The sequence below is a fragment of the Theropithecus gelada genome, chromosome 1 (genome assembly GCF_003255815.1).
Source record: "Theropithecus gelada isolate Dixy chromosome 1, Tgel_1.0, whole genome shotgun sequence".
Classification (NCBI taxonomy): domain Eukaryota; kingdom Metazoa; phylum Chordata; class Mammalia; order Primates; family Cercopithecidae; genus Theropithecus; species Theropithecus gelada.
This window is the reverse complement of record NC_037668.1, coordinates 2176320-2188887: the sequence shown is the minus strand read 5'-3', so window position 1 is coordinate 2188887 and position 12568 is coordinate 2176320.

The following is a 12568-nucleotide window of genomic DNA, read 5'->3' as shown; positions in this document are numbered from 1 at the left end:
AATCCTTTGAAGACGCCCCCACCCCATTCTCGGAGTGCCGAAAGGAGTCCAGTGTTACTTGCTCCCTCGTGGAGCCTGAGTCAGCAGGTTTGCCGGCAGCCCCCTTCTTCCTCTGCAATCCCCAAGCAGCCCACCCAGCCTCAAGTCCCATTATGGGAGGGATGCCAGCTACCTGACCAGGAAGGGAGCAGCTGTGTCCTACGACAGCAAGCTGGGGGGCTGTTCCCTGGGTGCCAGCAGACACTTCAGGGCACCTGACCCTTAGATGATGAAAATGCTGGCTGGTACCCATGCTCTCTCCTGGAGGCAAAATCCAGCTCAGATTGGAAAGGTCCTGCACCTGGACCCTAGATTTCCCTGGATGTTTTCGGAAATTGCACTTACTGAGGTGATTAATCACGTTTTGTTTCTATATGAGAATGAATCTAAGTGAGGACTAGTAGGATGAGCCTGAGCCTAAACCTATTAATTATAATGCCAACTTCAGGGGCTTTTTCTTTCTTCAATTCATTATGATTCAATTCCTCTGTGAGGCTGCCCATTTCCACCCCCTGGGAAATAAAGGATATGTGGCCTGCTCTTGAAGAGGAGTCTCTTGTCAGTTGCACTACATATCCCTCACTCCAGTCCTAGGCAATAATTTTACACCTGAATGCCTTTGCTCAGACTGGTCCCTCTGCTTGGAATGCTCCTTTCTCCACATGGCTGAAGACAAACTCCTCATTTCAGGCTGAAATCGCATCTCATCCTCCACCAGCAAAGCCTTCTTTGACTCTCCCAGCAGAGCAAAGGGTCCTTTTCTTGTGTTCCCACTGGACTTGGCTCATTCCTCAGTGCTGGCTCTGATAAGTCGTTTGCCATCCATTCATTCTCCACAGTACTTTTTGAAGTGTGTAAGGTGGTACCGATGATTACATTCTGTCCCCACCCTAGACTGAGACTTCCTCCAGGTGGCACCCATGCTCAGTCACCTCTGGATCAATGGTACCTAGCACATAATGGGTACCCAGTTAATGATGGTTGAGTTGAATTAGGCCATTAGAGAATACTTTGTTCTTTTGACAAATATGTGCTACTAGATGCTAGGCACTGTGCTGGGCCCTGGGGATACACCAATGACATGGTCACCGTACAATAATGATTTAAGATAACATGTTGACACTACAGTTCTTAAGACTGATAAAAAATTAGAGGAAGTAACCTGAGAAAGATAAACCAACAGACTTGTTGAGAATGGGGTCCAGTTTTACTTGCTCCCTCCTTCACCAACCCAGCCCTGGCCCAGGTTCACTGAGGCTGGCATTTGGACTTTGCTGAGCTTCTGGAGGAGCGTAATCATTCTCCACGTTGGTGCAAGGCTTGAGGTCCTCATTCCCCAAACTGAAGTTCTTTACATACCCTAGTTTGAACCTGACTCCACTACTTACAAGTGATTTGACCTTGGTGGCTCTGCCAAGTTATTTGCTGTGTGACATTGGACAAACTTCTCTCAGTTCCCTTGTCTATAAAACAGAGATGTTAATTTCTCTCTCTGAACTAAGGTGTTATGAGTATTGAATGAGATAAGGCCTGTGAAGTATTTAGCACAGGGCCTGAAGACAGTAAGTGCTATTGTTACTATTATCTGTTCACTCACATGGGTTCTAAAGCAATGACACCGCAATGGTGCAGTGGACTTGGGAGTCCCAAGGTCAGATTTTAGTCCCAGCTCTGCCATTCATTTGCTGTGTAACTTTGGACAAACTCCTTAGCTTTTTAAGCCTCTCTTTCCTCATTTGTACAGTGGCAATTTTAAGACTTTCCCCAAGGAGTGGTCATGAGGTCAAATGGGTCATATGGGAGTCCCTAGGGCAATGCATAACACACAGTAGGGGTTCAGTGATGAAAGCTCTTTGGACATGTGGGCTGTGGGGCTCTGGGAGGCTCTGCCTTCACGGAGTTGCAGAGGGATGAGCAAGGTCCTTGATAACCATGACTCCACAGTGGGACTTGCAGCTGTCTCTTCTCTGTTACCTTAAAAGAAGGGATTGTGGATCTGCTTGATGTGGACATGTTTTGTCACCAGACGCAGGGAAATTGAGGCTGGAAAAGCTGATGGCTAGCCTCAAGTGACTCACCTGAGTCTCCTCCACTTGCTCCTGCCCTGGAACTGATGTTCTTCCCTCCACCCTCCGCAAGACCCCCAGCTCCAGTGCGTCTGCCTGGCTGGCTGGGAGACTCGTGGCTGGCAGGTCCTGCCTGCATCTTAGGGCCAAGTCAGCAGGATGGTGTCCGTCTGCACATGGTGTCTTAGTTCTTCACATCCATGCAAGCTGTTTGTACCCATCCATGGGCAAGGAGTGCTGGTACCACAGAAAGAGATTTTTCACCCCATGTTGCCTCGGATGAAAAATGGAGGCCCAGACAGGATAAGCCTCCTCCTCCAGAGTCACACATGAATGATAAGTTGAGGGCGGGGACCTCCAGAGTGAGTCCTGGAGTAAGAGGACTCAGCTCTGCATGCTTACCTTGGTCAGCTTAGCTGCTGGCCTCCCTGCTGACTACCAGTGAAGTCATGTCCCAGGCCAGGTTCTGGGACAGGTATAGGGGAATTGGAAGCATCCGAGATTTGGGGTTTTGACGATTTCCTAATGTAGCATCATCAAGGAAGCAGTGCTCAGCTGACCCCAGAAGAGAGTAGAAGGGAGCATGGGAGAGATGCTATTTGTCAGAGGAATGAACCACTGGAGGGAGGTGAGAGATTGAACAGAGGGAAATGGAGATGGATGGCAGGAAGTGGGAGGAAACCCTCATTTGCTGGTTGTCCAAATGTCATTTCCTTGAAACTATTTGACAGCCAATTTCCTCTTGAGATCTCTTCTAGGGAATGGCCTTCTATCACAAAGAGCTTTCTTTCTTCCTTTCTCTTTCTCTTTTCTTTCTTTCTCCCTTTATTCATGCATCCCTCCATTCCTCCTCCCTTTCTTCTTTTTTCTTTCCTACTTTTCTTTTGTTTGTTCTCCCTTTCATTCTTCATTTCTTTCTCTTTCTCTTTTCTTTCTTTTTTCTATTCCTTCTCTCTTCCTTTCTTTCTCCCTTCCTTTTCTCCTTCCTTCCCACCTTTCTTTCTTCCACCTAAGTGGCTCTGTGGCTCTTTAGAAAGTCAACTGGGGGTGGACAGCAGCTACCTTGGAATCTGGGGCTGCAAAGAAAATGCTGCTTTCTTGTCCCAGTGCTACAGAAAGGGCCAGAATGTAGGACTCCTGGCTGACCAGATTTGGGAGCAGGACATCAGAGCCAGAGCGTCCCATCTCCCAGCCATGCACCTATGTCCTTTGTACTGCAGCCTGCCCTTTCAGTTATGTCTTCTCCCACTTTCAAGATGAGGGGCAGCATGAAGGTTGGTAAAGCAGCCACCAGGGAAGGATCTTGGACAGAATGTCCTTGTCAATTAAACGGGAACAGCAGCTCCCACCTGCCAGCTTCCTAGGGCTGCTGTGAAGCCTTTGTGTTTGGCAAACTACCGAGAGCCAATCTTTGGTACTTTGGAACTATTGATACTTGTTGAGACCACGCCATCCTATGGCTGGGGGAAAGTCAGCTGTCCCCCTTGTCCCAGAGCCACAGAAATACGTGCTGGCTTCAGGACTTGTGCCACCCACAAAGGGCAAGCACTGCTGCAATGCAAGACTGTATCAGCAGCCTATCCACTTTCCTCTCCTGGAGCTTCCTGCCACAACCAGGCCCGGCACTGTCTCCTGGACCTCAGCAGGACTGATTCTTAGGTTGCTCTCATGAACCCCTCAGAACTGAAAAATCTAACCCAGAAATTGATAAGCAATTTATCCACAGTGAATTCTGGCTTCCCAAGTGGCCTCCCTACCCCCTAAAGTCACAACCCCTCAGCTGAGGACCCTTCTAGAATGAAAGTTTCCAACCTTCATCGGAAAAAGAGAATCATGAAAAGGATGATGTGTCAGCTGGTGCCCAAGCATCACAGCAAGCTCACTTCCTATCCTGGCCCTATGTGACTTCAGAGTAAATGAGGCAGAGAATTACCTAGAAACAGGAAGTGAGAACCTACACCATCTGTAGTCATCTGTTAGTACAATAAACATTTTTAGTGCCTGCTGCATGCCTGGCCTGTGCTTGTCCACACTTTGTTGAATTACATGGCCTCCCTCCTCACAGACTGCCAGGGACACACACATCAAGGGGTATGAGTATGACAATGAAGAAATGTTCCAGTGCCCCAAAGGCCCAAAGTGGTTTGGCTTCAGAAGTCACTTGAAGGAAATCAGAAACCTGGAGTAGAGAAGAGATTGGGAATTAGAAGAAATCAGGTCCTAGATACAGCCAGAGAGATAGACCCCTCTATTCCACTTACGTGATTTAAGGTTGCTCCTTGTCTTGGTTCTCTATGGTGGTTTGCCCAGTGCCAACTGGGAAGTCCAAGGTGATGCTTGGATGCCTGTGTGGAGGCCAGGCTGGGCAGAGATGGGGGAGGCCCAGAGCAGGAGAGTAAGTGGGGAGAGGACACCTTCCTAAGGTTGCCCTGTGTGAAGGGAGGAAAGTCATGGGTGACTCCAAATACAACAAGCAATACTCACTCATTTCTGTGGCTGCCGTGAGCCCCGGGCCGGGGGCCCAGCCCAGCCCAGCCCAGTCCCGGGTCCTCCAGCCAGAAGACAAGTGCCCTTTCCATTGGCTGCTGCTAGGCACTTCTCCCTGGGGGAAGGAAAAGTCTCACAGCCCTCACAAGTGGAATGTGGCGAGTAAGAGCATTAGCTCTGTAACCCAACTGCTTGGGCTAAAATCCGAGCTCTGCCTCCTGATAACTCCATGACCCTGGGTGGGGTACCTAACCTTTTTGTGCCTCAGTTTTCTCATCTGTAAAATGAAGTTAATAATGGTGCCCTTACTCGGCCAGGCGTGGTGGCTCACGCCTGTAATCCCAGCACTTTGGGAGGCCGAGGAGGACAGATCACTAGGTGAGATTGAGACCATCCTGGCTAACACGGTGAAAACCCATCTCTACCAAAACTACAAAAGAGTAGCCGGGCATGGTGGCAGGCGCCTGTAGTCCCAGCTACTCGGGAGGCTGAGGCAGGAGAATGGCCTAAACCCGGGAGGCGGAGCTTACAGTGAGCCGAGATCCGGCCACTGCACTCCAGCCTGGGCGATAGAGTGAGATTCCGTCTCAAAAAAAAAAAAAAAAAAAAAAAAAGTAAAAAATAAATAGTAATAATAATGGTGCCTTACTCGTAGGGTTCGTATAAGGATCAGTTAGGTGATTATGCATAAAATGCCTAAAGTATTGCTTAGAATATATAGAATACAGAATATAGCTAGAGAAGGCGTAGAGTGGTCGTTGTTGAGGGGCTGGTGAAGCAGAGAGGGCACTGCATTTGTTGTTCAGTCAGTGCTACCTCAGGTGTCATTAAAGGGGGACTCCAGAGTGTCTGTGCTAATGCCTTCTCAGTCAGGGAACAGTGGCGGGGGTGCGGGGAGCGGGGTGGCGTATGACCAAGGCTGGTTCCACTCAGGAAAGCCCCTTCTGAATCCTGTCATGGGGAGAGTTCCTGCTCCAGGGGCCAGGAGGATGTGGGAGTGGGCTTAATTCTGGAGCCCAGAGGAGTTGACACGGCTTGTGCTCCCACCTCTTAGTTCAGAACTCTCTCGGAGTCACTGACAGGAGCAGGAATGCAGTGTTCCTCCAGGAGCTCCTCCCTTCCCCTAACCACAACTGGCCACATAACCCACAACTGCCAATTGGTCCATTCACTAGAAAGCCTGTTTGTTGGAGCCCAGGCAGAGCGCTCTGCCCCTCCTGCTCCCTGTCAGCTCCCAGTGCCGGGCTGCGAGTCCCCAGAGCAGCTGGTCACTTGGCCTGGAACAGCCTCCTCTTCTGTCCTCCATGGGCAGGTGTCTGGGGCAGAGTCCAGTCAGGGCCATCCATGGCTTGGCACCAGGGTGTTCGCTGGGGCTGTTAGGTGAGAATTCTGCCTGTCAGTGTCCAGCTCTTTGCTAGAAGCAGCTGAGGGGCCAACACTCAATGATCCAGTTCTTGCCAAGGTGTAGCAGAAGGAAGGCAGGAATTGGCTTCAGCTCAGATCTTTTTGGATATACCACTTACCAACAGGGACCTTTGGCAAGTTGCTTGAATCCTCCAAGCCTCAGTTCTCTTATCTGTAAAATGGGAATTACCATAATTTTGGCCTCCCATGAGTAGTGACAGAATCAAATTAGAAATTTACTGGAAAATGCTCTGTAATCTTAGAAGACTCATGTGATGTTGGCTATCATTAGTAAAGAACTTTGGGGTTGAAATCAGATCTACATTCAGCTCTCAGATCTGCTACTTTCTAGCTTTGTGACCTGGGGCAATGTAGGAACTTTTATGAACTTCAATTTCCTCATCTACTAAGTGGAAGTCATACTACGTGTCTCAGAGTGTTACAAAAAGTCAACATAGTTTACAACCAGGCCCATGCTGCAGAGTGGCTGCCCAGTGACTATTAGCTACAATTATTCATAGAAGTAACGGGAATGATATGACCAGACAGAGCTCACCATAGAAAGCAAACCAGGTTCACATGCATCTTATTTTCTGCAGCTATAGGCCCCCATGCTGTACTCACGCAATAAATATTTGCTGATTGATTGAGGATAATTGATCCTGGACTCCAGTGCCAATGTTCCTTGAAAAGCTGGGAACTGCCTGGCCCTGGGCCTTTCCTAACAGAGATGGAACAGCCTGGCATAGAGTCTCTATCCCCTTTTTCACCCCTGATTAGGTCAGATATTTGCTTCCCTTAAAGCTCATAAAGTGCTATTTCATTAAATTGTGTTTTCAGTTATGCAAAAACAGGGTCATGCCAAGGCTATTTTACTGTGAAGAAAGCAGAGAACCATAGAAAAAATATTTTTAGAACGTGACAATAGAAGTCATACTCCCGTTCTGCCTTGAATTAAAAGAAAATCATTAAGCACATGCCTAATTCTTTAAGCCAGCTTAAAAGAAGAATCTTCCTAGAGCTGAGTTTGGGGGAAACCAGACTATAGGCTCATGTCTTCTTGGACACTCTGTGCCCCTAAGGAATTTCACCTCTTTTTGCAGGTGGGAGCCAGGACTCAAGAGGAAAATTGAGCATATGCCTCTGGAATCACTAGCACTTCTCCCTATATTCCTTAACTTGCTTATTTGATGAACATCTATTGAGCAGCTACGTAGGCACTAGGGCTAAAGTTATTAACCAGAACCACCTTTTACTCCCAGGATGCTCACAGTCTCGTGGGAGAAGACCCTTGAGCTGCATTGAGAGCAAAAGTGCACGTGGTGATGAGCATTCCAGAGAGAGGGAAGGAGCATTCCAGAGAGAGGGAACAGCATGCACAAAGCTCAGGAGAGGCAAGGGCAGTGTAGTGGGTTCTGGGTAGTATAATTACTCAGGAATGACTGGAGCTGGGGAGGAAGACTAGAGGAAGTGAGAGGCAGGCCAGATCAATCCCATTCACTGGGCACCTGTAGGTCATACACGTGACATTTGACTTTACATTGAGGACCACTGAGGATGCTAGGAGATGACAGGATTGGATGCATCCATTCAATGAATGTTTTCCAAGCATAGGGCACCATCTGATGGGGTCCGTGAAGAGGCACATCCCGTGGTGCCTGGACTTGTTCTTAGCAAATGCAGCATCTTATTAGGAAGTGAGGGCTTGGGGGAGTGCCAGACACTTATACAGGTTTATCAGCTAAAGGGAAGGAGCCCACAGAGGGAGAAGCTAAGCAGATGGAGAGACAGGGCCATTGAAGGAGCAGGGTCCTGGGGATAGGCAGGGGTGAGATCAAGGATATGAGGAGAGGGTGTGTGGGGTCAGAGAAAGGGACATTTTGCCTTTGAGGGCCAAGATGTGGGTTTGGCAGAAGGAACAGAGCTCAGGAGACTAAGTGCTGTAGAGGGAGAAATTCGGGTAATCAGTGGTGGATCCAGGTGAAGAGAGAAGGAGGGGCCAGGAAACAGTCATTGTCTCATTCAACAAACAAGACAAATGCTCATGACCACCAAGCGGGGACCAGGGACAATTAGGAACCAGATTGCCATGGTTCCCACCCCCAGGAGCTCATGGTCTCCTGCCTTCCCTGCTTGCCCCTCCCATGTCTTCTTGTTGGAATCTCCTTGTACTCATCTTTAGGGCCTGTCTGAAATGTCCCCTCCTCGGGAAGCCTTCCCCCTCACTCTCAACAGGAATGCTTCCTCTCTCCTCTGGCCCCATGGTTCTCTGGTCTCTGTGTCTCTCTTGTGTTTATGTACATTTCTTACCCTTCTTCTTAATAAACTATGAATGTAGAGACAGCTTTTATCTCCCACAGACCCCATATATACTAGGTGCTCAATAAAGCTTTGTTGAATGGATGAATGAATGAGTGAATGAATGGATTTTATGAATCCAGGCCATTCTCCCTGCTGGAAGTAACCTTTTTCCCTCTCCTGTTTCTAAGCTAAGCTCCATCCCTTCATCCCACTGTGGCCTGTTCCCGTGCTGGCTACTGTGTCACATGCTTGTCATGGGCCCTCTGCACTTGGGTGAGGTCATGGGTTCTGGCAGGATACCAGAGCTGCAGGTCAGAACTTGCTCTGTCAGTGTAACCCAGGTGCTAGCAGAACTCGGGGTACTTGTCCAGGCTCTCCAAAGGCTGCAGAGACCTGCATGCATACAGGATGCTGGGGCACCTGTCAGGCCTTCCTCACTCTTGGTCTGTCCTTGCTCTGCTCCAGCCCTCATGTGGCATAGCAGTCTTGCCGATGGGCATTGTCCTCCCTGCCGTGGCCTCACCTAGTGCTGACAGTGGCTCCACACACCCACAGCATGAATGCTAGCACCCTTGACTGATGCCAGGGCCTTCGTCGGGTTGGTCCCAACCTTCTGCTTCCGTCTTGTTTTCCATTATACACCCCTACGCCTGACAAAAATTGGATAGCCATACACTGGATAAATCTTTATTGAATGTTTTCTATGTGCCTGGCTTAAGGTTACGTGCTGGGATTTCCAAAGTAGAAGACAGTCTACTGTCAGTGAGCTCACGGTCCGGTGGGCTGGAGGGTTGAGGCTGGAAGCAGGCGGTGACAGCATCCCATAATTAGTGCTATCGGGGAGGAAGCCCAGGTTGCTCTGGGGGCCTTAAGGAGAAAGCACTTGCCTTCCTTTTTTTTTTTTTTTTTGCACTTCTTATCAGTAAGGAAAAGCTTCTAGCACATCTGGGAGGCCTCATGAGTAGAGCTGTGATTTTCAAGGCTGCAATTTTTCTTCTGATTCTAGAGGATTTACTTCTTCATTTTCTTTTTAACCTCTGAGTTGAACCGCATCCAAATGTCAACATCAGAAGAATGGGAAGTTCTTGAACATGTTTAAACTGTGAAGCCCATAGAAGCCAGATCATTCTTTTGTGGAACTACAACAAAAATTTCTTTTTTTTTGAGATGGAGTCTCGCCTGCAGTGGCATGATCTTGGTTCACTGCAACATCTGCCTCTTGGGTTCAAGCAATTCTCCTGCCTCAGCCTCCTGTGTTGCTGGGACTACAGATGTGCGCCACCATGCCCAGCTAATTTTTGTATTTTAGTAGAGATGGGGTTTCACAATGTTGTCCAGGCTGGTCTTGAACTCCTGACCTCAGGTGATCCACCTGCCTCAGACTCCCAAAGCGCTGGGATTACAGGCATGAGTTACCTCACCCGACCTCTTTTTAAATAACAGTATATTCAGCCTTAAATTAACCTAACTGTGTTAAATCAGAGACCACTGGATCCTTGTTCTTGCTATGGTTTTAACATGTCCCCCAAAAGTTCATGTGTTAGAAACTTAATCCTCAATGTGACCATGTTGGGAGGTGGGGCTACGAGGGGGAGTCCTCATGAATGGATTCATGTTATCATGTGAGTGTGCTGTTATCCATTGATTCTGTCCTCTGATGCTTCTCTCTTTGTGTCTCACGTGCTTGCTTGCCCTTTTACCCTGTTATAACACAGCAAGAAGACCCTCACCAGATGCCAGGCAGATGCTGGGGCCATGCCCTTGGACTTCCCTGCTTCCAGAACTGGGGAAATAAATTTCTTTTCTTTATAAATTACCCAGTCTCAAGTATTCTGCTATAGCAGCAGAAAACAGACTAAGACAATTCTCATGTAGACAACTCGTAGCAGGGGTCAAAGGTTTAAGGAAAATGTTGAGACCTCAAGTCCTAAGTGGGGAGTATTCTACACTCAGTCTTCAGATTGGGAAGGTTGGGGGTGTTTATGTATGTTTAGGGGTAGGATTCCTGCTCTAGGAAACAGAATTTGAGAGCTCTGGGTCCCAGAATCAGGCCAAGCCTCAAAAACAATAGCCCTGGGCCATCAGGGCTCTGCTGGGCTCCCAGCTCTCCTTCCTGCTGTGCTGCTTTCATTATGACATTGGCCAGCCCATCCCTCCCACCCCATCAGCACCTCCTGATCATTCTTAGAAAGGGAATGAAGCAGGTAACATTCTTAGAAAGGGAATGATCCAACATGGGCTGGAGCGAGACTGCCTGATTCAACTCCAGCCTCTGTACTTAATAGCTGTGTAATCTTAGACAAGCCCTCTGTGCCTCTATGCCTCAGTTGCCTTATCTATAAAATGGAGATAATAACAGCACTGACCTTAATGGTACTGGTGAGCATTAACTGAGTTACTACAGGGGTCTACAGATCTTTTCTGTAAAGGGACAGATAGTAAATATTTTTAGTGTGCACCGTTATTCACCCCTATGCCTGACAAAAATCGGATAGCCATCCACTGGATAAATCTTTTCTTTTTTTTTCAGACAGAGTCTTGATCTCTTGCTCTGTCACCCAGGCTGGTGTGCAGTGGCACGATCTCAGCTCACTGCAACCTCCGCCTCCCAGGTTCAAGCGATTCTCCCACCTCAGCCTCCCAGGTAGCTGGGACTACAGAGGCCCGCCATCATGCCTGGCTAATTTTTGTGTTTTTAGTAGAGATGGGGTTTTACCATGTTAGCCAGGCTGGTCTCAAACTCCTGACCTCAAGTGGTCCACCCAACTCGACCTCCTAAAGTGCTGGAATTACAGGTGTGAGCCACTGTGCCCGGCTGATAAATCTTTACTTAATGTTTACTATGTGCCTGGCTCAAGATTAAGTGCTGGGATTTCCAAAGTAGAAGATAGTCTACTGTCAATGAGCTCACAGTCCAGCAGAGTTGGAAGGGGTGAGCCTGGTAAGCAGCCAGTGACAGCATCCCATAGTTAGTGCTACGGGGGAGGAAGCCCAGGTTGCTCTGGGAGCCTCCAGGAGAAGGTCCAGGATCAGGTGCAATTTTCAGGGCCAATGACAGGTGAGCCAAGGAAAAGAGAGAAGGACCGGGCAGGGAAGGGGGTCCCAGGCAGAGGGAGCAGCAAAAACAAAGGGCAGAGGGGAGACTGGCTTGGTGTGGTAAATGTGAGTGGTAGAGAGTTGGAGGGGTAAGGAAAAGCTTCTAGTACTTCTAGGAGGCCTCAGGCTCTGTCACAACTACTCCATGCTGCCATTGTATCATGAAAGTGGTCATGGACAACATGTACACGATGGGCATGTGTTCCAATAAAATGTATTTATAAAAACAGGCAGGGAGCTGGATTTGCCCTGATGCCTATAGCTCATTCGTTCATGAGTTAATAACTGAAATAAGTACTTATCATGTAGTAACACTGAACCAATGTTAGCAATTATTATTTAATCATGAATCAGCTAAATATTTGAGCACCTACTCTGTGCCAGGCCCTGTTCTGAGTGCTGGGGATATAGCCATGAACAACACTGACAAGGTTCCTGCTCTCAGGGAGCTTCCATTCTAGTTGGGGGAGACAAAAATAAACAAGGAAACGAGAGAAAATACCAGTTCGTGGTAAGTGCTATCTTAAAACTAAAGCAGGGACTGTGATAGTGATGTCAGGGTGGACTACATCACTGTGGTGGCTAGCAAAGGCCTCTTGGAGGATGTAACGTTCAAGCCAAGACCAGCCTGATGGGAAGGAGCCAGCTCTGTGGCAACTGCAAGAACAGAAATCCAGGCAGGACAAAGCAGCTCAGGCTACTGCTTCTGTTTTGCCTTTAGCCCAGCTGCGAACCACAGGCAGGGTCTGCAATGCTGGGAGGGCCAGGAGGAGAGGGGGACAGCAAAGAGAGGACAGAAAGGAACATCTCGGATCTTGCAACTCTGGGTGCTGCAGGGGCTGTGGGAGGGGGTGTTTCTCTTCACCCTCTAGGTCCTTAGCCCATCTCTCAGGATACATCCCTTTTCTTAATATCCTGGCCCTCAGCCCAACACCCCTCTCTCCTTTCTCCTCCATTCCCCTCACCAATTGGCTGAAAGCCCTCAGCCTAGGCATGGCAACATCTCTGCTTTGCACATCTATCTCTGAGTCCCAGGCTTGCTTGAGCCAGTTTACCCATTACTTAAAGCTGGAGGTGCCACCCAGCTGCTGAGTAGGACAGTCTGTAGCTGCTTCCTCCTGTACAAGGGGTGTTTGGAATTCCATACCCAGAGAATGAGGTGGGTTTCACTGGAG